The 27175-nt window shown below is 46.4% G+C and overlaps 1 long non-coding RNA gene across 5 annotated transcripts in view; it reads right to left on the reverse strand.

Annotated features, from left to right (window-relative positions):
* LOC134981074 (uncharacterized) overlaps window positions 1–27175 on the reverse strand; it is a 304398-nt gene that overhangs the window by 221245 nt on the left and 55978 nt on the right. Inside the window, exon 3 of one of the 5 annotated variants that reach the window (XR_010190509.1) lies at window positions 22494–22664. The exons of 3 other annotated variants lie outside the window; for them this stretch is intronic. This is a non-coding gene — a long non-coding RNA (uncharacterized LOC134981074). The remainder of the gene's footprint in view (window positions 1–22493; window positions 22665–27175) is intronic. One more of the 5 variants, XR_010190510.1, reaches the window with a different exon arrangement.

Consider the following 27175-nt stretch of genomic DNA (forward strand, 5'->3'; position numbering starts at 1 on the left):
GCCGTATAAATCCAGTCCAGTGGCACTGCAGTATAAATCCAGTGGTACTGCTGAATAATTCCATTGATACGGCCATATAATTTCAGTGATACTGCCGTATAATTCCAGTGATATTGCCGTATAACTCCAGTGATACTGCCGTATAAATCCAGTGATACTGTCGTATAATTCCGGTGATACAGGTTGAGTATCCCATATCCAAATATTCCGAAATACAGACTATTCCGAAATACGGACTTTTTTGAGTGAGAGTGAGATAGTGAAACCTTTGTTTTTTGATGGCTCAATGTACACAAACTTTGTTTAATACACAAAGTTATTAAAAATATTGTATTAAATGACCTTCAGGCTGTGTGTATAAGGTGCATATGAAACAAATGAATTGTGTGAATGTAGATACACTCTGTGCAATGCACAAAGTTATAAAAAATATTGGCTAAAATTACCTTCCGGCTGTGTGTATAAGGTGTATATGTAACATAAATGCAATCTGTGCTTAGACTTGGGTCCCATCACCATGATATCTCATTATGGTATGCAATTATTCCAAAATACGGAAAAATACGATAGCCAAAATACCTCTGGTCCCAAGCATTTTGGATAAGGGATACTCAACCTGTACTGCCGAATAAATCCAGTTAAGTGGTACTGCCGTATAATTCCAGCGGTACCGCCGTATAATTCCAGCGGCACCGCCGTATAATTCCAGCGGCACCGCCGTATAATTCCAGCGGCACCGCCGTATAATTCCAGCAGCACCGCCGTATAATTCCAGTGGAATTGCCGTATAATTCCAGTGGTACTGGCATATAAATCCAGTGATACTGCCGCATAATTCCAGTGATACTGCCGTATAAATCCAGTGGTACTGACCTGAGCTGTATATTATTTACTCCATTTAAAGGGGTTATTAATATTTAATCCAAATAATTTTTACAGGGTTTGCCCTGTGTGGTGTAGGGATATGCTGTCCTAGGCCGTATATTGTGTTATATAACTCCAGAAAAATAATGGAGAACAAAAAATAAGAATTTACTTACCGATAATTCTATTTCTCGGAGTCCGTAGTGGATGCTGGGGTTCCTGAAAGGACCATGGGGGGGAATAGCGGCTCCGCAGGAGACAGGGCACAAAAAGTAAAGCTTTAGGATCAGGTGGTGTGCACTGGCTCCTCCCCCTATGACCCTCCTCCAAGCCTCAGCTAGATACTGTGCCCGGACGAGCGTACACAATAAGGAAGGATTTATGAATCCCGGGTAAGACTCATACCAGCCACACCAATCACACTGTACAACCTGTGATCTGAACCCAGTTAACAGTATGATAACAGCGGAGCCTCTGAAAAGATGGCTCACAACAATAATAACCCGATTTTTGTAACTATGTACAAGTAATGCAGATAATCCGCACTTGGGATGGGCGCCCAGCATCCACTACGGACTCCGAGAAATAGAATTATCGGTAAGTAAATTCTTATTTTCTCTATCGTCCTAGTGGATGCTGGGGTTCCTGAAAGGACCATGGGGATTATACCAAAGCTCCCAAACGGGCGGGAGAGTGCGGATGACTCTGCAGCACCGAATGAGAGAACTCCAGGTCCTCCTTAGCCAGGGTATCAAATTTGTAGGATTTTACAAACGTGTTTGCCCCTGACTAAATAGCCGCTCGGCAAAGTTGTAAAGCCGAGACCCCTCGGGCAGCCGCCCAAGATGAGCCCACCTTCCTTGTGGAATGGGCATTTACATATTTTGGCTGTGGCAGGCCTGCCACAGAATGTGCAAGCTGAATTGTATTACACATCCAACTAGTAAAAGTCTGCTTAAAAGCAAGAGCACCCAGTTTGTTGGGTGCATACAGGATAACAGCAAGTCAGTTTTCCTGACTCCAGCCGTCCTGGAACCTATATTTTCAGGGCCCTGACCACATCTAGCAACTTGGAGTCCTCCAAGTCCCTAGTAGGCGCAAGACACCACAATAAGCTGGTTCAGGTGAAACACTGACACCACCTTAGGGAGAGAACTGGGGACGAGTCCGCAGCTCTGCCCTGTCCGAATGGACAAACAGATATGGGCTTTTTTGAGAAAAAAAACCACCAATTTGACACTCGCCTGGTCCAGGCCAGGTCCAAGAGCATGTTCACTTTTCATGTGAGATGCTTCAAATCCACAGATTTGACTGGTTTTAAACCAATGTGTTTTGAGGAATCCCAGAACTACGTTGAGATCCCACAGTGCCACTGGAGGCACAAAAGGGGGTTGTATATGCAATACTCCCTTGACAAACTTCTGGACTTCAGGAACTGAAGCCAATTCTTTCTGGAAGAAAAATCGACAGGGCCGAAATTTGAACCTTAATGGACCCCAATTTGAGGCCCATAGACACTCCTGTTTGCAAGAAATGCAGGAATCGACCGAGTTGAAATTCCTTCGTGGGGCCTTCCTGGCCTCACACCACGCAACATATTTTCGCCACATGTGGTGATAATGTTGTGCGGTCACCTCCTTTCTGGCTTTGACCAGGGTAGGAATGACCTCTTCCTGAATGCCTTTTCCCTTAGGATCCGGCGTTCCACCGCCATGCCGTCAAACGCAGCTGCGGTAAGTCTTGGAACAGACATGGTACTTGCTGAAACAAGTCCCTTCTTAGCGGCAGAGGCCATAAGTCCTCTGTGAGCATCTCTTGAAGTTCCGGGTACCAAGTCCTTCTTGGCCAATCCGGAGCCATGAGTATAGTTCTTACTCCTCTACGTCTTATAATTCTCAGTACCTTAGGTATGAAAAGCAGAGGATGGAACACATACACCGACTGGTACACCCACGGTGTTACCAGAACGTCCACAGCTATTGCCTGAGGGTCTCTTAACCTGGCGCAATACCTGTCCCGTTTTTTGTTCAGACGGGACGCCATCATGTCCACCTTTGGTAATTCCCAACGGTTTACAATTATGTGGAAAACTTCCCCATGAAGTTCCCACTCTGCCGGGTGGAGGTCGTGCCTACTGAGGAAGTCTGCTTCCCAGTTTCCATTCCCGGAATGAAACACTGCTGACAGTGCTATCACATGATTTTCCGCCCAGCGAAAAGTCCTTGCAGTTTTTGCCACTGCCCTCCTGCTTCTTGTGCCGCCCTGTCTATTTACGTGGGCGACTGCCGTGATGTTTTATCCCACTGGATCAATACCGGCTGACCTTGAAGCAGAGGTCTTGCTAAGCTTAGAGCATTATAAATTTACCCTTAGCTATATTTATGTGGAGAAAAATCTCCAGACTTGATCACACTCCCTGGAAAATTTTTTCTTGTGTGACTGCTCCCCAGCCTCTCGGGCTGGCCTCCGTGGTCACCAACATCCAAAACTGAATGCCGAATCTGCGGCCCTCTAGAAGATGAGCACTCTGTAACCACCACAGGAGAGACACCCTTGTCCTTGGATATAGGGTTATCCGCTGATGCATCTGAAGATGCGATCCGGACCATTTGTCCAGCAGATCCCACTGAAAAGTTCATGCATGAAATCTGCCGACTGGAATTGCTTCGAAGGAAGTCACCATCTTTTTACCATGGCCCTTGTGCAATGATGCACTGATTTTAGGAGGTTCCTGACTAGCTCGGATGACTCCCTGGCTTTCTCTTCCGGGAGAAACACCTTTTTCTGGACTGTGTCCAGAATCATCCCTAAGCACAGGAGACTTGTTGTCGGGATCAGCTGCGATTTTGGAATCTTTAGAATCCACCCCTGCTGTTGTAACAGTATCCGAGATAGTGCTACTCCGACCTCCAACTGTTCCCTGGACTTTGCCCTTATCAGGAGATCGTCCAAGTAAGGGATAATTAAGACGCCTTTTCTTCGAAGAAGAACCATCATTTCGGCCATTACCTTGGTAAAGACCCGGGGTGCCGTAGACAATCCAAACGGCAGCGTCTGAAACTGATAGTGACAGTTCTGTACCACGAACCTGAGGTACCCTTAGTGATAAGGGCAAATTTGGGACATGGAGGTAAGCATCCCTGATGTCTCGGGACACCAGATAGTCCCCTTCTTCCCGGTTCGTTATCACTGCTCTGAGTGACTCCATCTTGATTTGAACCTTTGTAAGTGTTCAAATTTTTTTAGATTTAGAATAGGTCTCCCCTAGCCTTCTGGCTTCAGTACCACAATATAGTGTGGAATAATACCCCTTTTCTTGTTGTAGGAGGGGTAATTTAATTATCACCTGCTGGGAATACAGCTCGTGAATTTTTTCCCCATACTGCCTCCTTGTCGGAGGGAGACCTTGGTAAAGCAGCCTTCAGGAGCCTGCGCAGGGGAAACGTCTCGACATTCCAAACTGTACCCCTGGGATACTACTTGTAGGATCCAGGGGTCCTGTACGGTCTCAGCGTCATGCTGAGAGCTTGTCAGAAGCGGTGGAACGCTTCTGTTCCTGGGAATGGGCTGCCTGCTGCAGTCTTCTTCCCTTTCCTCTATCCCTGGGCAGATATGACTCTTATAGGGACGAAAGGACTGAAGCTGAAAAGACGGTGTCTTTTTCTGCAGAGATGTGACTTAGGGTAAAAACGGTGGATTTTCCAGCAGTTGCCGTGGCCACCAGGTCCGATGGACCGACCCCAAATAACTCCTCTTCCTTTATACGGCAATACACCTTTGTGCCGTTTGGAATCTGCATCACCTGACCACTGTCGTGTCCATAAACATCTTCTGGCAGATATGGACATCGCACTTACTCTTGATGCCAGAGTGCAAATATCCCTCTGTGCATCTCGCATATATAGAAATACATCCTTTAAATGCTCTATAGTCAATAAAATACTGTCCCTGTCAAGGGTATCAATATTTTTAGTCAGGGAATCCGACCAAGCCACCCCAGCTCTGCACATCCAGGCTGAGGCGATCGCTGGTCGCAGTATAACACCAGTATGTGTGTATATACTTTTTATGATATTTTTCCAGCCTCCTGTCAGCTGGCTCCTTGAGGACGGCCCTATCTATAGACGGTACCGCCACTTGTTCTGATAAGCGTGTGAGCGCCTTATCCACCCTAAGGGGTGTTTCCCAACTCGCCCTAACTTCTGGCGGGAAAGGGTATACCGCCCATATTTTCTATCGGGGGGAACCCACGCATCATCACACACTTCATTTAATTTATCTGATTCAGGAAAAACTACGGTAGTTTTTTCACATCCCACATAATACCCTCTTTTGTGGTACTTGTAGTATCAGAAATATGTAACACCTCCTTCATTGCCCTTAACGTGTGGCCCTAATAAGGAATACGTTTGTTTATTCACCGTCGACACTGGATTCAGTGTCCCTGTCTGTGTCTGTGTCGACCGACTAAAGTAAACGGGCGTTTTAAAACCCCTGACGGTGTTTTTGAGACGTCTGGACCGGTACTAATTGTTTGTCGGCCGTCTCATGTCGTCAACCGACCTTGGCGCGTGTTGACATTATCACGTAATTCCCTAAATAAGCCATCCATTCCGGTGTCGACTCCCTAGAGAGTGACATCACCATTACAGGCAATTGCTCCGCCTCCTCACCAACATCGTCCTCATACATGTCGACACACACGTACCGACACACAGCACACACACAGGGAATGCTCTGATAGAGGACAGGACCCACTAGCCCTTTGGAGAGACAGAGGGAGAGTTTGCCAGCACACACCAAAAACGCTATAATTATATAGGGACAACCTTATATAAGTGTTTTCCCTTATAGCATCTTTTTTTTTAATATTTTTCTAACGCCAAATTAGTGCCCCCCCTCTCTGTTTTAACCCTGTTTCTGTAGTGCAGTGCAGGGGAGAGCCTGGGAGCCTTCCCTCCAGCCTTTCTGTGAGGGAAAATGGCGCTGTGTGCTGAGGAGATAGGCCCCGCCCCTTTTTCGGCAGCCTCGTCTCCCGCTCTTAACGGATTCTGGCAGGGGTAAATATCTCCATATAGCCCCCGGAGGCTATATGTGAGGTATTTTTAGCCAAAAAAGGTTTTCATTTGCCTCCCAGGGCGCCCCCCTCCCAGCGCCCTGCACCCTCAGTGACTGCCGTGTGAAGTGTGCTGAGAGGAAAATGGCGCACAGCTGCAGTGCTGTGCGCTACCTTAAGAAGACTGAGGAGTCTTCTGCCGCCGATTCTGGACCTCTTCTCGTTTCAGCATCTGCAAGGGGGCCGGCGGCGAGGCTCCGGTGACCATCCAGGCTGTACCTGTGATCGTCCCTCTGGAGCTAATGTCCAGTAGCCAAGAAGCCAATCCATCCTGCACGCAGGTGAGTTCACTTCTTCTCCCCTAAGTCCCTCGTTGCAGTGATCCTGTTGCCAGCAGGACTCACTGTAAAATAAAAAACCTAAGCTAAACTTTTCTAAGCAGCTCTTTAGGAGAGCCACCTAGATTGCACCCTTCTCGGCCGGGCACAAAAATCTAACTGAGGCTTGGAGGAGGGTCATAGGGGGAGGAGCCAGTGCACACCACCTGATCCTAAAGCTTTACTTTTTGTGCCCTGTCTCCTGCGGAGCCGCTATTCCCCCCATGGTCCTTTCAGGAACCCCAGCATCCACTAGGACGATAGAGAAATAGGATTTTAATACCTACCGGTAATTCCTTTTCTCTTAGTCCGTAGAGGATGCTGGGGTCACCATTAGAACCATGGGGTATAGACGGGATCCGCAGGAGACATGGGCACTTTAAGACTTTTAAAGGGTGTGAACTGGCTCCTCCCTCTATGCCCCTCCTCCAGACTCCAGTTATAGGAGCTGTGCCCAGGGCGACGGACATTTCGAGGAAAGGATTTATTGTTAAACTAAGGTGAGATTCATACCAGCTCACACCTCAAGCATGCCGTACAACGTGGCATCCAACAGAACACAAGTCAATGGCATGAACAATTGCAGCAACATGCTGACAATAACGTAACACAACGTGTGTGTAACCACACTAATAACTGAAGATACAGTACGCACTGGGACGGGCGCCCAGCATCCTCTACGCACTAAGAGAAAAGGATTTACCGGTAGGTATTAAAATCCTATTTTCTCATACGTCCTAGAGGATGCTGGGGTCACCATTAGAACCATGGGGTTATACCAAAGCTCTAGAACGGGCGGGAGAGTGCGGATGACTCTGCAGCACCGATTGACCAAACGTAAGGTCTTCATCGGCCAAGGTGTCAAACTTGTAGAACTTTGCAAATGTGTTTGACCCCGACCAAGTAGCTGCTCTGCAAAGTTGTAATGCCGAGACCCCCCGGGCAGTCCTCAGTGATATGTAGTACCTCTTTAACCGCCACAATCATGTACTGAATGCTTTTTGCCAATTTTGGGTCTAATCTGGTATCGCTATAGTCGACACTGGAATCCGTGTCGTTATCAGTGTCTGCCAACTGGGCCAGCGTACGTTTCTGTGACCCTGAGGGGACCTGACTTTGCAATAACATATCTTCTACAGATATCTTCCATGCCTGGGTCTGAAACTCAGACTTATCTAGCCTCTTACTAATAAGAGCCACATTAGCATTCAAGGCGTTTAACACATTTACCCAATCCGGCGTCGGCGGTACCGACAGGGTCAGCCCCGCAGCCGTTTGTGTCCCTAATACAGCTTCCTCCTGGGAAGAACCTTCAGCCTCAGACATGTCGACACACGTGTACCAAACACCCACAGACACACCGGGCATATAGGGGACAGACCCACAGTAAAGCCTGTCAGAGACACACAGAGGGAATTTGCCAGCTCACAACCCAACGCCCAATCAGCGGTTCTGAAGCACCCAATAAACGCCCCAGATCTGTAGCATTTTTTTTTATATAAAGAATTTTGCACCAAATTTAGCCAGTGCCGCCCCCCCCCCCCCCCCGAAGAGTGAGCTGTGAGGACGAAGCTCCGCCCCCGTAGTGGCGCGCTTCCGTCCCGCTTCTTTTATGTGTATACTAGGGGGTTTTGGGACAGTGCCTATGCACTAATGTCCCCTCTTGCCAGTCCACTGAGGATTTAATTAGCTGCCCAGGGCCCCCCCCCCCCCCCCCTCCTCCACTGCATTGAACTCACTGGAAATGGGTCATACTTCTCTCCCCTAAGTCCCACGAAGCAGGGAGACTGTTGCCAGCAGCCTCCCTGAATATAAAAAAACCTAACAAAAAGTATTTTTTCAGAGAAACTCAGTAGAGCTCCCTATAGTGCGTCCAGTCTCACTGGGCACAATTCTAAAACTGGAGTCTGGAGGAGGGGCATAGAGGGAGCCAGTTCACACTCTTTCAAAGTCTTAAAGTGCCCATGTCTCCTGCGGATCCTGTCTATACCCCATGGTTCTAATGGTGACCCCAGCATCCTCTAGGACGTATGAGAAAATTTGGAGGATAAAATAGGGAAGAACTTCCTCCTAGTGCTGAAGCTGCTGCCACTAGTCATGACATAGACGATGAAATACCATCAACGTCGTCTGCCAATGACGATGCCCAATGTCATAGTAGAGGGCATGTAAAATCCAAAAAGCTAAAGTTCAGTAAAAAGACCCAAAAAAATTAATTTAAATGGTCTGAGGAGAAACGTAAACTTGCCAATATTCTATTTACGACACGGAGTGGCAAGGAACGGCTAAGGCCCTGGCCTATGTTCATGACTAGTGGTTCAGCTGGCAAAAGCACAGCAAAGAACTGTGCGTTCTAAGATGGTATCACAAATCCCCAAGGAGAGTCCAAGTGTGTTGACGTTTGCGATGCCTGACCTTCCCAACACTGGACGGGAAGAGGTGGCTCCTTCCACCATTTGCACGCCCTCTGCAAGTGCTGGAAGTAGCACCAATAGTCCAGTTTCTGATATTCAAATTGAAGATGTCACTGTTGAAGTACACCAGGATGAGGATATGGGTGTTGCTGGCGCTGAGCAGGAAGTTGACGATGAGAATTCTGATGGTGATGTGGTTTGTTTAAATCAGGCACCGGGGGAAACACCTGTTGTCCGTGGGATAATTAAGCCCATTGTGATGCCTGGGCAAAACACAAAAAAAGCCACCTCTTCGGTGTGGAATTATTTCTCCACAAATCTGGACAATAGGTGTCAAGCCGTGTGTTGCCACTGTCAATCTGTAATAAGTAGGGGTAAGGACGTTAACCACCTAGGAACATCCTCCCTTATAAGTCACCTGCTGCGCATGCATCATAAGTCAGTGCCAAGTTGTGAAACTTTGGGTAAGAGCGTAAGCAGTCCACTGACACCTAAATCCCTTCTTCCTCTTGTACCCAAGCTCCTGCAAGCCACACCACCAACTCCCTCAATGTCAACTTCTTCCTCAGTTAGGAACGTCAGTAGTCCTGCAGGCCATGTCACTGGCAAGACTGAGGAGTCCTCTCCTAACCGGGATTCCTACGGAGGATCCATGAGTGGTACGCCTACTGCTGCTACTGCCGATGCTGTTGTTGCTGCTGGTACTCGATCGTCATCCCAGAGGGAAAGTCGGAAGGTCACTTGTACTACTTCAACTAAGCAATGGACTGTCCAATAGCCTTGACAGCTATGTTGGTGTTAGACGTTCGTCCGGTATCCGCCATTAGTTCAGTGGGACTTAGAGAATTGATGAAGGTAGTATGTCCCCGGTATCAAATCCCATCTATGTTCCACTTCACTAGGCAGGCGATATCGAGAATGTACAGAGACGTCAGAAAAAGTGTCCTCAGTGTCCTAAAAAATGCAGTTGTACCCACTTGTCCACTTAACCACGGACATGTGCACAAGTGGAACAGGGCAGACTAAGGACTATATGACTGACAGCCCACTGGGTAGATGTATTGCCTCCCGCAGCAACAACAGCAGCGGCACAAGTAGCAGCATCTTGCAAACGCCAACTCGTTCCTAGGCAGGCTACGCTATGTATCACCGCTTTCCGTAAGAGGCACACCGCTGACAACCTCTTACGGAAACTGAGGGACATCATCGCACAATGGCTTACCCAACTTAGACTCTCCTGGGGATTTGTGATATCGGACAACACCACCAATATTGTGCGTGCATTACATCTGGGCAAATTCCAGCACGTCCCATGTTTTGCACATACAATTAATTTGGTGGTGCAGAATTTTTTAAAAAATTACAGGGGTGTGTAGGAAATGCTGTCGGTGGCCCGAAAAAATTGCGGCCCGCTTTCGACAGTCATCTACTGCGTGCCGAAGACTGGAGAGCCAGCAAACACTCCTGAACCTGCCCTTCCATCACCTGAAGCAAGAGGTGGTAACGAGGTGGAATTCAACCCTCTATATGCTTCAGAGGATGGAGGAGCAGCAAAAGGCCATTAAAGCCTATACATCCACCTACGGTATAGGCAAAGGAGGGGGAATGCACCCGACTTAAGCGCAGTGGAGTATGATTCCCATCTTGTTCAAGGTTCTCCAATCCTTCGAACTTGCCACACGTGAAGTCAGTTCAGACACTGCCAGCTTAGGTCAGGTCATTCTCTTCATCAGGCTTTTGCAGAAGCAGCTGGAGAAATTGAAGAAGGAGCTAAGACAGAGTGATTCCGCAAAGTATGTGGGACTTGTGGATGGAGCCCTTCATTTGCTTTGCCAGGATTCATGGGTGGTCAATCTGTTGAAATCAGAGCACTACATTTTGGCTACCGTGCTCACTCCTAGGTTTAAAGCCTACGTTGTATCTCTCTTTTTCCGGCAGACACAAGTCTGCAGAGGTTCAAAGACCTGCTGGTGAGAAAATTGTCAACTCAAGTGGAACGTGACCCGTCAACAGCTCCTCCCTCATTTTCTCCCGCAACTGGGGCTGTGAGGAAAAGGATAAGATTCCCCAGCCCACCCACTGGCGGTGATGCAGGGCAGTCAGGAGCGAGTGCTGACATCTGGTCCGGACTGAAGGACCTGCCAACAATTACCGACATGTCTACTGTCACTGCATATGATTCTGTCACCATTGAAAGAATGGTGGAAGATTATATAAGTGACAGCATCCAAGTAGGCATGTCAGACAGTCCGAACGTATACTGGCAGGAAAAATAGGTAATTTGGATGCCCTTGCACAAACTGGCTTTATTTTACCTAAGTTGCCCCCCCCCCCCCCCTCCTCCAGTGTGTACTCCGAAAGTGTTTAGTGCAGCCGGTAACCTTGTCAGCGATCGGCGTAGGAGGTTACTTCCACAAAATGTGCAGAAGATGATGTTCATCAAAAGGAATTGTAAATTTCTCCGGGAAGTCCATTACCAGCAATTGCCTCCAGAAAGTACACAGGGACCTGTGACGGTGGTTTCCAGTGGGGATGAATTAATACTCTGTGAGGAGGAGGAGGATGTACACACTGAAAGGGCTGAGGAATCAGAGGATAAGGTGGACATCTTGCCTCTGTAGAGCCAGTTTGTGCAAGGAGAGATTGATTGCTTCTTTTTTGGTGGGGGCCCAAACAAACCAGTCATTTCAGCTACAGTCGTGTGGCATACCCTGTCGCTGAAAAGATTGGTTTGTTAAAGTGTGCATGTCCTGTTTATACAACATAACAATGGGTGGGAGGGCCCAAGGAAAATTCCATCTTGCACCTCTTTTTCCTCTTTGCATCATGTGCTGTTTGGGAACAATCTTTTAAAAGTGCCATCCTGTCTGACACTGCCATACAAGTCCAGGGGTACTGCCGAATAAGTCCAGTTCAGTGGTGCTGTCTTGTGCTGCATCAGTCCAGTGGTGGTGTCCTGTGCTATATATTATTAACTCCAAATAAAAGGCTTATATACATTACTTATATTATTATCCAAATCATTTTTCCAGGGTTTGCCCTGTGTGTTGTAGGGGTACGCTCGCCTGTGCTGCATATTATTATAATAGCTCCAAATAAAAGGGTTATTATTATCAAAATTAATTTTACAGGCTTTGCCGTGTGTGTGGTTTAGGGGTACGCTCTCCTGTGCCACTAATATTGTGCGTGTATTACATCTGGGCAAATTCCAGCACATCCCATGTTGTTTGTGCCGCACACTTGTGTCGCTTAGCTTAGTCATCCAGCTACCTCATTGCACCTCTTTTTCTTCTATGCATGATGTGCTGTTTGGGGCCTATTTCTTAAATCTGCCATCCTGTCTGCCACTGCAGTGCCACTCCTAGGTGGGCCAGGTGTTTGTGTCGGCCACTTGGTCGCTTAGCTTAGTCACACAGCTACCTCATTGCACCTCTTTTTTTCTTTGCATCATGTGCTGTTTGGGGACTATTTTCTTAAATCTGCCATCCTGTCTGCCACTGCAGTGCCACTCCTAGGTGGGCCAGGTGTTTTTGCCGCTTAGCTTAGTCATTCAGCCACCTCGGTGCAACCTTTTGGCCTAAAAACAATATTGTGAGGTGTGAGGTGTTCAGAATAGACTGGAAATGAGTGGAAATGAATGTTATTGTAGGATCAAAATGACCCCCAAATTCTGTGATTTTAGCTGTTTGTATGTTTTTTTCCCAAAAATCATCCAGATCCAAAACCAAAACACGAAAGGGTGGTTTTGGCAAAACCAATCCAAATCCAAAACACGAGCAGGGAACCAGAACCAAAACACGAAAAGTGCCCGCCGCACATCTCTAATAATAACGTAGAATTTACATAAATAATTATACAGTTTCTTCTATAGCGCAGCAAATTCCGTTACAGAACCGGGTAATAACAGACAGGCATAGAGGTAGGAAGGCTTTGCTCGCAAGCTTACAATCTATAGGGAAATAGGCATTGATACACAAGGATAGGTGCTATCTATTGCATAATGGTTCACCAGATTGCAAAGGTTCTTAGTGGGTTGCATGCTATGGATACACAGCAATGATGAACTGGAGTCAGGAGGAAGGGAAAGTGAAGGGAGAGAAAATATGTGAGGATATGAGTGGACACTACAGAGGGGATGTAATTGCATAGGAACGTTTTTGAAGGTTATGCGAGCGGTTCCAGAATGTGAGAAGCTCGCCTGAAGAGGTGAGTTTTCAGGGAACGCTTGAAGGGCTGGAGACTAGAGGAGAGTCTTATTGTGCGTGGGAGGGCATTCCAGAGTGGGTACAGCCTGCAGAAATTCCTGCAATCGAGAATGGGAGCGAATAATGAGTGTGGATGAAAGATTGGACGTGATGAGGACAGAGGAGCGAACTACAGAAGAGGATGGAGGGAGAAAGGGATAGAGAAGGGTTGTGATGTAAATGAAAGGGCGTGTAATATCTGTTGGCGGGAAGGAATGCATGTAAAGGGGGTGGAGACTATGTGTACGGACCACTATATAATAGCAGATACAATATAAAAACCATGTTTTAACATTTACCCGACTCCTAAATCACACACAAAAAACAAAACCAAGACGATTAGTAGAATGAATGTCCTCACTGCACAGCTCCAAGGAAGTTCGAAGATAAAACGCCTTAAGATCATACAAATTCATCTATTACTCTTTGCTTCATTACCCCCCGTTTCATACAAAATCCAATTTTATCAACTATTCATAAAAATGCTGCTGGCTGTGACAGTCTGACACATCTGGCTCAGCAATAATACTTAGTCTCATCCCTAATTTACTCACTTTTATTGTAGCATAAAGTTGCAGCACAAAGAGATATTGGGGGTCATTCCGAGTTGATCGCTCGTTGCCGATTTTCGCTATGCTGCGATTTGCGGCTAAATGCGCATGGTACGCAGCGCGCATGCGCTTAGTTATTTAACACAAAACTTAGCAGTTTTGCTGTTATTCGTGCGGCACTTTTCAGTCGCACTGCTGATCGGTGAGTGATTGACAGGAAAGGGGCATTTGTGGGTGGTAACTGAGCGTTTTCCGGGAGTGTGCTAAAAAACGCAGGCGTGCCAGGTAAAAACGCAGGAGTGGCTGGCCGAACGCAGGGCGTATTTGTGAGGTCAAACCAGGAACTAAACGGACCGAGGTGATCGCAATCTAGGAGTAGGTCTGGAGCTACTCAGAAACTGCAAGGAATTATTTAGTAGCAGTTCTGCTAATATTTCGTTCGCTATTCTGCTAAACTAAGATACACTCCCAGAGGGCAGCGGCCTGGCGTGTGCAATACTGCTAAAAGCAGCTAGCGAGCGAACAACTCGGAATGAGGGCCATAATCACAAGTAAAGAATTCATGCAATCCATCAAACCCAATCTAGAACACCCCAATGTGTGTACCCCAGGGCCACATCTAACAGTTCTAATGGGTATGTAATCTTTATATCAACATTACAGGTTTAGGGTTAGAGTTCGACTGCAGTTAGGGTCAGGGATGTAACAGTAGGAAAAACATTGTTGACATGCCAACGGTTGCCATGGACAATGACAGGTTATTCAGGACTTCCACTGACAGGGTGTTCTGTGCATCAGCTGCAGGACCTAATGCAATTAGAGTATAAGGATAGTAAACAAAACGCTCTGCGATGCTATGCAAATACATACCCCTGTGCATCCAGAGAGACCAATGACTCTTTGGCGTAACAAACAGACATGGAGTTATTAAAAGAGGGTAAATCATCAGCAAACGGAAATCCCAAAGCCCAACCAAGACCTGGAGACCCTTATCACAGAGGTAAGGAGACACAAGAGGTGGCAAAATCTGACAGGTCAGGTTTTTGGGACGTCACTGTAAATCTGGGAAATTGGATCCAGGGATATGGGGACAAAACTGCTGGAGAAATAGCAGCCATACGGGTACGTTTTTTACACGTACAATCTGGAAAATGATGGTAGCAAACGTCAGAGGAACCATAGTAAACATGGAATATCAATTAGCTGCAGTAGCCGTGCCCTGTACTGGACGCCAGCAAGGAAATAATTCTATCTACAGTATTTTGAAGGACATCAAAGTGTCTCTATATTTATATGTAAGTGTGTATATACAAGTTTGTAAAAAGTCTGAATACCCCCCAATTGTAACTCCCATCTGCACGTTCAAAAAGCCCTTTCCTATCAATACAACATCTCAACATATAGGGGCCCCATCATTACACCTCACCGTACCTGTTCCACATCATTATACCCCATCGTACCTGTCCCACATCATTACACCTCAACATACTGTACATGTCCCCCATCATTACATCTCACCATACCTGTCCCATATCATTACACCTCTACATACACGTCCCACATCATTACACCTCTACATACATGTCCTACATCATTACACCTCACCATACCTGTCCCACATCATTACACCTCTACATACATGTCCTACATCATTACACCTCTACATACACGTCCCACATCATTACACCTCTACATACATGTCCCACATCATTACACCTCACCATACCTGTCCCACATCATTACACCTCACCATACCTGTCCCACATCATAACACCTCACCATACCTGTCCCACATCATAACACCTCACCATACCTGTCCCACATCATTACATCTCACCATACCTGTCCCACATAATTACACCTCATCATACCTGTCCTACATTACACCTCACCATACCTGTCCCACATCATTACACCTCTCCATACCTCTGCCACATAATTATACCTCACCATACCTGTCCCACATCATTACACCTCACCATACCTGTCCTACATTACAGCTTACCATACCTGTTCCACATCATTACACCTCAACATACCTCTGCCACATAATTATACCTCACCATACCTGTCCCACATCATTACACCTCACCATACCTGTCCTACATTACACCTTACCATACCTGTTCCACATCATTACACCTCAACATACCTCTGCCACATAATTATATCTCTCCATACCTGTCCACATCTTTACACCTCACCGTCCCTGTCCCACATCATAACACTTCCCCGAACCTGTCCTACATCATTACACCTCACCGTACCTGTCCCACATCATTACACCTCACATACCTGTCCCACATCATTACACCTCACATACCTGTCCCACATCATTATACCTCACCATACTTGTCCTACAATATTACACCTCACTATACCTCTCACATCATTACACCTCACCATACCTGTCCCACATCATTAGATCTCACCATACCTGTCTCACATCATTACACCTCACCATACCTGTCCCACATCATTACACCTCACCATACCTGTCCCACATCATTACACCTCACCATACCTGTCCCACATCATTACACCTCACCATACCTGTCCCACATCATTACACCTCACCATACCTGTCCCACATCATTACACCTCTACATACCTGTCCTACATCATTACACCTCACCATACCTGTCCCACATCATTATACCTCTCCATACCTGTCCCACATCATTACACCTCACCATACCTGTCCCACATCATCACACTTCCCCGTACCTGTCCCACATCATTACACCTCACCATACCTGTCATAAAACCTCACCATACCCATCTCACATCATTACATATCACCATACCTGTCCCACATCTTTACATCTCATCATACCTGTCCCACATCATTACACCTCACCATACCTGTCCCACATCATTACATCTCACCATACCTGTCCCACATCATTACACCTCACTGTACCTGTCTCACATCATTATACCTCACCATACCTGTCCTATATCATTGCACCTCACCATACCTGTCCCACATCATTATACCTTACCATATCTGTCCCAAATCATTACATCTCACCATATCTGTCCCACATCATTACACCTCACCATACCTGTCCCACATCATTACACCTCACCATACCTGTCCCACATCATTACACCTCACCATACCTGTCCCACATCATTACACCTCACCATACCTGTCCCACATCATTACACCTCACCATACCTGTCCCACATCATTACACCTCACCATACCTGTCCCACATCATTACACCTCACCATACCTGTCAAACATCATTATACCTCACCATACCTCACCATACCTGTCCCACATCATTATACCTCATCATACCTGTCCCCCATCATTACACCTCACCATACCTGTTCCACATCATTACACCTCACCGTACCTGTCCCACATCATTACACCTCACCATACCTGTCCTACATCATTACACCTCACCATACCTGTCCTACATCATTATACCTCACCATACCTGTCCCACATCATTATACCTCATCATACCTGTCCCCCATCATTACACCTCACCATACCTGTTCCACATCATTACACCTCACCATACCTGTCCTACATCATTACACCTCACCATACCTGTCCTACATCATTACACCTCACCATACCTGTCCCACATCATTACACCTCTACATACCTGTCCCACATCATAACACTTCCCCGTACCTGTCCTACATCATTACACCTCACCGTACCTGTCCCACATCATTACACCTCACATACCTGTCCCACATCATTACACCTCACATACCTGTCCCACATTATTACACCTCACCATACCTGTCCCACATCATTATACCTCACCATACTTGTCCTACAATATTACACCTCACTATACCTCTCACATCATTACACCTCACCATACCTGTCCCACATCATTAGATCTCACCATACCTGTCTCACATCATTACATCTGACCATACCTGTCCCATATCATTACACATCACCATACCTGTCTCACATCATTACATCTCATCGTACCTGTCCTACTACATTACACCTCACCATACTGTACCTCTCACATCATCATACCACACCGCACCTGTCCCACATCATCACACTTCCCCGTACCTGTCCCACATCATTACACCTCACCATACCGGTCATAAAACCTCACCATACCCATCTCACATCATTACATATCACCATACCTGTCCCACATCATTACACCTCACTGTACCTGTCTCACATCATTATACCTCACCATACCTGTCCTATATCATTGCACCTCACCATACCTGTCCCACATCATTATACCTTACCATATCTGTCCAAAATCATTACATCTCACCATATCTGTCCCACATCATTACACCTCACCATACCTGTCCCACATCATTACATCTCACCATACCTGTCCCACATCATTACACCTCACTGTACCTGTCTCACATCATTATACCTCACCATACCTGTCCTATATCATTGCACCTCACCATACCTGTCCCACATCATTATACCTTACCATATCTGTCCCAAATCATTACATCTCACCATATCTGTCCCACATCATTACACCTCACCATACCTGTCCCACATCATTACACCTCACCATACCTGTCCCACATCATTACACCTCACCATACCTGTCCCACATCATTACACCTCACCATACCTGTCCCACATCATTACACCTCACCATACCTGTCCCACATCATTGCAACTCACCATACCTGTACTACATCATTACACCTCACCATACCTGTCCCACATCATTATACCTCACCATACCTGTCCCACATCATTACACCTCACCGTACCTGTCCCACATCATTACACCTCACCATACCTGTCCTACATCATTATACCTCACCATACCTGTCCCACATCATTATACCTCATCATACCTGTCCCACATCATTACACCTCACCGTACCTGTCCCACATCATTACACCTCACCATACCTGTCCTACATCATTATACCTCACCATACCTGTCCCACATCATTATACCTCATCATACCTGTCCCCCATCATTACACCTCACCGTACCTGTCCCACATCATTACACCTCACCATACCTGTCCTACATCATTATACCTCACCATACCTGTCCCCCATCATTACACCTCACCATACCTGTCCTACATCATTACACCTCACCATACCTGTCCCACATCATTACACCTCTACATACCTGTCCCACATCATTACACCTCAGCATACCTGTCCCACATCCTTACACCCATATCCCCTCCCATGTGAGGTTAGGATTATGTCTCTGTGTGTCCTTTTCCCCAGACATGCGTCTTATTTAAAATACGATGCAAATAAGACGCACAAGCAGATTACACTGATTAATACGATATGCCACATGAGGATATTGTGTGTGTGACTGCAGCTGTATCCGTATACAAAATACTACATTACAGTCTTCAACAATGTCGTAGCAGTTTGTATACAAATACAGCTGCAGTCACACACGGAATATACACATGCTGCAAATCATATTAGTCAGCGTAGTCTGCGCCTGCATCTTATTGGCATCGTTATTGTGAACAAGATGCATTTGCTGGGAAAAAAAGACGCACAGCTTTAGTAAACTCTCACGGGACTGGACGCGACCAGTAGGGCTGTTAAACGCAACCACAGCAACAATCCCGGCGGACACTTCAGTACTATACTGTATCTGTTGTAACCTTGCAAAGCCTTAAATAATGAGATCACCCCACCCCCACCCATAAATAAATATATATATTGAACAAAAATATATAAACGTCATTGAACATAAATATATAAATGCTTGGTGGGTTAGCACGTATCACTTAGAACACTGCACATGAAATGCCTGTAATGAGCTGCAAATCGCTGTAATAACCAGTTCAGTTGCTGAACAGAAAATGAGCCATCAGTGGATTAATAGAAAATTGCTGACTCCCATTAGGAACGACAGGAGCTATTTTATTCTTAGGTTCTATCACGGCACCAGAGTTCTATTTATTACATGGCGCATTTGTGCAATAGATTCATGTGTTTAATAGGCTGTGCTTTCCATAGTCCCATTCTCCTGTTACTGCCAGTGTGAGGATGACGGACAGGTGGACACGGTGTAAATACAATGTCATGTACCCAGTATGGGCAGACTCTAACAGTTTATAGAGCTGCGTTCAATAGACACTTGCAGACAATTACTCTTGGACAGGCAATATAAGGGTCGGCTTATGTTTATGACAGATTTAAGGTTCCAGGTACCGTATCTTCATGTAACCCAAAATACAGACATGGAAAAGTCCGCAGAAAAAATATTTGCACATATGCAAGCAGTCATCTTCAGTGATCAGAGCGTCTTCCACTGAAACCTTAATGCCTTCCACCCTATCGTTTACTGCTGACAACGGAACAATCTGGGCAGCATGGTGGCACAGTGTATGCGTGCGTCTTAGTCATTGAGCGGGTCAATCCAATTGGGTGCAAGATGGCTTGTGCAAGCCGTTTTCACGACAAAGCTGCAAGGTGAATTGCAGTTGTAATCCAATTGCAAACTCGCATTCCGTTCTCCCTGTGAGATCACTTTTTATTGTGCGCACCCGGCTGAGTAAGTGAGTAGGTAGGGGAAATCTTTATTTTTAAAGGGGCAAACACTCACAAGGCACAACCATACCTTATAAGTGATTGCCCCTTTAAAAAAAAAAAAAAATCCAATATCGCCCGGGATCTCGCACCTCCAGTGATCTTGGACTCCATCACTTCCCGCCACTAGAGCGGTTTAAATTGTATAATTTGGGCAATACATTTTTTTTTTTTTTTAAATCTGTTTTCTGGCGAACTTCTCAAAAAAGCTCAATACTGGGTTAAATGATGCAGGACCGGTACGTGGAGATGGGAAATGATATGGGACATGTTTATAGAGGTGCAATGATATGGGCAGATAGACGGAGGTGCCGTATTCATGGGAGAGGGATTTTTCAACTTACAGATGAGAAGTAAAAGTGTTTATTAAATCTTTTTATAAAGTTGTTTAAAAACACTGACAAATGACTATACAGACATGTTTCTGTACCCCACAGTGCTGGAAAGACTTCTATATGATGCAAAACAGTTGCTGGCTTCACCATACTGACAGCGGCATCCCGTCCGCCACAATGTCAGCAACAGACGCCACGCTGCGGGTACGGTAGCTCACTGCGCTCGTGGAAACCCATAGAGGGAGAATCAATTTGCCGGTATTGTGCTGGTGGCATTAAACCAATGGGTGGCATTATACCATCGGGATATCGGCCTCGGTATTGCGACCGCCGGAATCCCGACGGTCTGTATTTTAAACACATACCGCTAACATCCTCTACATGGTCCTATCATCTCTGTTGGTAGTATTGGGGGGTCAAGGATGGTTTCCCCACTTTTTCATGCACTCCTCCCAGGTCGCTGTTTGTACCTCATTACAACTACAGCGAATTGGTATTTCCAATGGTGTTTTTTGGTGCGCACATTCGCGCAATGTACGCAAGTTTAATGATGCGAGTTTGCCATTGCATATTCACACCCACTGAGCCAGAGTCTCCAGCGCAGTGAAGACTGATGTGGGTTTACTGGAAGTGAGAACAGCCCTGCGTAATATGACTGGCGTTATATAAACTGTTATAATACTGAAGCCCAGCCACCAGCATCACCTCTACCAAGGACGGATCTTGCCTCATCAGCCAGGTAATTGCACCCTGAGCTACCCGAGCCACCCTCTGCTCTCCCCCGCCAGCTATTCCTTACAGAAAGATAACACCCATTCCTCCTGATTACAGAGCTGGACAACTTATCGAGCAGTATTGACAAAGAACTGGAATTCTCCACTGTACGCGGCTTCATTAACATTCTACAGAGACCAGGAATTCAATAATCTCGGGCAGAGGCTTGCATGAGTGGACCTGATTAAGCAATTCCTCTCTCCTTCCATTCCCCTGGCTAAAAGCATTGTTACTCCTTGTGCGCCACAGAGAGGACGATCATTAAATGAGCTTGACTTGATTAAGTAGAAAGTTTTAGAGATGTTGAGAAACTCCTTCCTCAGAGACTAATGGCGGACTGTAGCCACGTGCCGTAGTGCGGTTACAGACGGCCTATGCCACGGCCGTGTACATAGCTTTCACTGCCATCATCTGCTCTGTACGTTATAAGCCTGACTGCCACAATACAGCACATCTCGGTGTATACGTCCTCAACCAGAAGACTCTGGGATAGAATGGACTTGCACATTGGGAAAAAGGTTGACATGAGTTTTTCACATTTTTCTTATATCGTTTTCTTCGTAAAGTGACCGGGAACCCCAATTAGTGCACCGTGTCCCCTCGTATGGCTCTCTTTGCTCACCATGCTTCGGGCAAGGTGCCTTGTACCAGAGATGCATCAGCTGAGGAAGGATAAACCCTCGCCCTATGCACTAAAGCAGCAGTAAGTGATATCTCTACACAACTCAACACTTTCATTAGAGGATCTATAGTATCGGGGAAACGTTACATAGGGTCATACATACGTGATAGTGTTAAATACCCTTCGTGCATACAGACACAAGCGTGTTCTTCGCAGTAGTATTTGAAAAAGTTGGGGTTATGTTGAACCTCAGAGGGATGTTGGTAGAATACGGTTGGAGTACCGTCACGGACTAGCCCAGGTATAGTGAGGAGTATACGGTTGGCGTTTAAGATATTAATGAGTAAAACTGGCCAGCTTTTGGGTTTGTTCCTGCGTGTTTTACATCCCTGTTGGACGGTATCTCTGCATTACACATACATAGAAATAAACGTTATAACCATGCAGAAATATCCGCGCTAAGACAAGTACAGACTTGCAGAGACAGATATTATATACTTGTGTGTCCTTGGAACAATTAACAAGCAAAACGATTCTTCTTAGAGAGATTAGTCCTATAGCAAAAATTCCAAGATACAGAGCAGGAAATACAACTTGGGGTATGGGGTATATAGCGATACATGATTATAGTGCTAGAAAGGGGTCCGTTATTATTATTATGGTTCTAAAAGAAAGATATACTATTGTCACTTACTGCAATGATAAAAACACCTCTCCAGTATTACTGGCCAGCAGCAGTGAGAGGAGGCTTATTCCTAAGGCTTATTCCAGTGTCGGGAACCTCTGGGATGCTGGGTCACGGATGCATACTGCATTAGAATCCTTCTTCAGGCTACAGATTCTACAAACTTCACAAAAAAAGTTACTAAATCGGTACAAAAAAAAAAAAAAAAAAAATGGAAAAAAATCAATGTTTTACGGTATTTTTTAAAAGCAAAAAATTGTCTGTAGTTTAATAATAAAGCATTTGTCCATCTCAGTCAGAAGATTTCATTACCCTGGCCCCCAAAAGAGAGTGCCGTTAGAGCGGACAATACAAGGTGTAAAGTATTTATCTAACAGATCCTTTGGATCTACCATAGACATTTAACTCCAGAAAACAGTAGTTGGATTACAAGTAATATATCTAGGTCTGGCAGTAGTTTGTGTAATTAATAAAAGGAGTCCACTCCCCACTGCTCTATGGGTCTTATTCAGCATGAAACGAAACAATCGTATTCTCCAGTTTCACGGGGCAGTGCAAGTGCAGGGAGATGCGAACGCTTCTGCCTGATTGACAGGCAGAAGTGTACGCGGGGCAGTCCAAGGCTGCGATGCGGCATTGCAGGGGCAGGGTGGTGAAAACGGGGGCGGGTCAGGGCAGTTTATTTCTGGGGCGACCGTGTGACATCACACACGCCGGCTGTGGCGAAAACATGGCCATCCTGCACCTGCCTTCGCACCCCTGATTCAGCGATGCGATCGCAAAAGACTTGTGATCGCATAGCTGGCGGCCAATAGCACGCTGGGAGGCATTTTCCTGTGCTGGGCGGCCCCCAGCATGCGATCGCAAGCAATTTAAAAGAACTGGAACTGAAGCTGAATGAGGTCGCTGCACTGGCCAGCCATTGTGCAATCCTTCTACACACTGTCCAACATGATCACACGTATGGGTGGGCAAACTGGATGAAATGCGCAGAGCAGTCATGGCATCAGTGCGCCGTGTATGGCGGTCGGGGGATGACCGAACATTTGATGGAAAAAATATAGTTACTGTCTGAGCATGCTTCCAACATATGATATTGGGGGGTCATTCCGAGTTGATCGCTCGCTAGCCGTGCAAACGCTAAGCCACCTCCCACTGGGAGTGTATTTTAGCTTAGCAGAAGTGCGAACGAATGCATCGCAGAACGGCTACAAAAAAATATTGTGCAGTTTCTGAGTAGCTTCAGACCTACTCAGCGCTTGCGATCACTTCAGACTGTTCAGTTCCGGATTTGACGTCACAAACACGCCCTGCGTTCGCCCAGCCACGCCTGAATTTTTCCTGGCACGCCTGCGTTTTTTCGAACACTCCCTGAAAACGGTCAGTTGACACCCAGAAACCCTGTGTGAAACTACATCGGCCGTTGTGAAAGTACGTTGCGCATGCGCACTACACCGCATGCGCAGAAGTGCCGTTTTTTTTACTTAATCGCAGCGAACATTTTCAGCTAGCGATCAACTCGGAATGACCCCCAATGATCCTATTGCTTTCAATAGCCATATCAAGCATCACAATTGCTAGCATTGGGTCTATTTAGCAGGTTTGAGAAGTCTCCCTCTAAGTGTAAAAGTAGTTTTGCATTCTGGTTAAATGACTGCCATTACTGCCAAAGCCTGTCCTATTGAAGACATGCAATGGAAACCTGCACTGTAGCGTCACACAATCTGACACAGACGATACTTGCCCACTACATACATAGGGGGTAATTCAGATCTGATCGCAGCAGCAAATTTGTGAGCAGTTGGGCAAAACCATACACAGTGCTGGTGGGGCAGATGCAACATGTGCAGAGAGAGTTATACCCCTTTCACACCGCACAAATAACCCGGTATCGACACAGCATATTGCCGGGTTGACACGGGTCAGCGCGCGGTGTGAAAGGGGCATAGCCGAAATCCCGGGTCGCCTGACCCGGCAATTCAATCCGGGAATAAAGCAGTGTTATACCCGGGCTGAATACCAGGTCAGTGGCTGCGTAAACAGGCTCCCGGGTCAATGCGTCCCGGGACCCGTTTACTACAGCGGGGAGAGGCGGCGCGGAGATGATCTCATCTCCCAGCGCCGCCTCTACCTCCGCCCCCTGCTGCTATGGCAACCCGCCCGGCATATTGCCGGGTCGGGGAAGCCTGCAGCATCGGCCAATGCCGGATCCCACCCGCAAAAGGACCCGTTTCCAATTCCTGAGTGGGATCCGGCATTGGCAGTGTGAAAGGGGTATTAGATTTGGGTGGGGTGTGTTCAAACTGAAATCTAAACTGCAGTGTAAAAACAAAGCAGACAGTATTTACCCTGCACAGAAACAAAATAACCCACCCAAATCTAACTCTCTCTGCACATGTTACATCTGACCCCCCTGCAGTGCACATGGAGGTCATTCCGACCTGATCGCACGCTAGCTATTTTTTACAGCGCTGCAATCAGATAGTCGCCGCCTATAGGGTGCGAACGCTTGTGGAGCTGAGCAGTACAAAAAAGTTTTGTGCAGTTTCTGAGTAGGTTTGAACTTATTCAGCCGCTGCGATCACTTCAGCCTGTCCGGTCCCAGAATTGACGTCAGACACCCGCCCTGCAAACGCTTGGACATGCCTGCGTTTTTCCAACCACTCCCTGAAAACGGTCAGTTGACACCCATAAACGCCCTCTTTCTGTCAATCTCCTTGCAATCAGCTGTGCAAATGGATTCTTTGTTAAATCCATCGCCCAGCAACGATCCGCTTTGTACCCATACGACGCGCCTGCGCATTGCGGTGCATACGCGTGCGCAGTTTTACAGAGTTTTGACCTGATCGCATGCTATCTATTTTTTGCAGAGCTGCGATCAGGTCTGAATGGCCCCCATGGTTTTACCCAACTGCTAACAAATTTGCTGCTGCGATCAACTCTGAATTACCCCCATAGTGCTGTACTAGCCACCTTGTAAGAGATTACCATAAAAACTCAGTCAGCAAAGGCAGAGACTTGTAGAGTTTGTGGGAAAGGTGATTGTATTTTGCTGGTTTATTTCCACTGTACAGTAACTGGTGCACACCCGGAGCTGCATCAACAAGAGGCAGGTGCACTGCTGAGGATAGAGGTGAGGAGCAGACAATGCAGCAAGGAGCCCAGACAAACTAACACTAGTAGTGCAGTAAAGCAGGTAGCTGCTCTGTACAATGGGGGTAATTCCAAGTTGATCGCAGCAGGATTTTTGATAGCAACTGGGCAAAACCATGTGCACTGCAGGGGAGGCAGATATAACATGTGCAGAAAGAGTTAGATTTGGGTGGGTTATATTGTTTCTGTGCAGGGTAAATACTGGCTGCTTTATTTTTACACTGCAATTTAGATTGCAGATTGAACACACCCCACCCAAATCTAACTCTCTCTGCACATGTTATATCTGCCTCCCCTGCAGTGCACATGGTTTTGCCCAGTTGCTATCAAAAATCCTGCTGCGATCAACTTGGAATTACCCCCAGTATCTATTTATGCGGCTCATCCAGTCCCACATACAGCTGCTTAGCAGAATTAAAGCTCGGTATGACTACTAACCAGCAGAGGGCGCCCAATTCCAATAATTCCTATTCAGAAAGGCAATGTATAATTACACCATACAGTAATGTGCCTGGGCTTTAATGATATTAATGTTAATTTAATCATATTAATTAGCGAAATGCAGAAACATGAGCATTTTGTCAGTTCATTTGTAATTCAAACAGCCAGTTCTTGCGGAGTCTGGAAGCCAGCCAAGGCGCTGTACGGCATATTGAAACAGATGGGAAATAGCGTTCTAGCTGTAGTTCGTCTAGCGATATTTTTGCTACGGTAACTCTTTCGCCAATGTGTTCTCCGATTGTATCCAAATGTCCTACGAGTCTGGATCAGCTATCATACGCACGCTCAGCGCATTACATTAGGGGGTGCACAACCGGAGAGACACATCATTTAACAAGTACCCTTTGAGCTAAATCGCAGCTGTGCATATAAAGCTAGGTACCCATTAGAACGATCGTGGACCTATATGTAGTTTCCGGCCAAATTGGAAAGAGATTATCGGCCGGATTGTTGTGTGTGTGTGTGTACACCTGATCTGCACGCTCCTGCAGGACACTGTACTTGTACCCCTGCCACCGACTGTCACTCCGTTACCCACTTTCTCTCCCTGTCACCCTCTGCCTCCCATTCCTCAGTCACCTTCTGCCTCTCTAAGTCAACCTCTGCCTCCCCCTGCCTTACACTGTCACCTATTCCCATGTGGCATATTGCAAACGGTTCCGGTATGAATGGTCGACCATGTTATGGTCGACAGTCATTAGGTCGACCACTATTGGTCGACATTGACATGGTCGACATGGACGACACATGAAAATGGTCGACACATGAAAGGTCTACATATGAAAAGGTCGACATGAGTTTTTTTACTTTTTTTGGTGTTGTTTTTTGCGTAAAGTGACTGGGAACCCCAATTAGTGCACCGCTTCGCTCGCCATGCTTCGGGCATGGTGCCTTCGCTTCGCTCGGCACACTTTACCGTTCCAATCGTAGTCCATGTGGATCGTAAAGTATGGAAAAGTTCCCCAAAAGAAAAAAAAGTTAAAAAACCCATGTCGACCTTTTCATATGTCGACCTTTCATGTGTCGACCATGTGTCC

Source organism: Pseudophryne corroboree, chromosome 12 (assembly GCF_028390025.1).
Source record: "Pseudophryne corroboree isolate aPseCor3 chromosome 12, aPseCor3.hap2, whole genome shotgun sequence".
In the NCBI taxonomy this organism is placed as follows: domain Eukaryota; kingdom Metazoa; phylum Chordata; class Amphibia; order Anura; family Myobatrachidae; genus Pseudophryne; species Pseudophryne corroboree.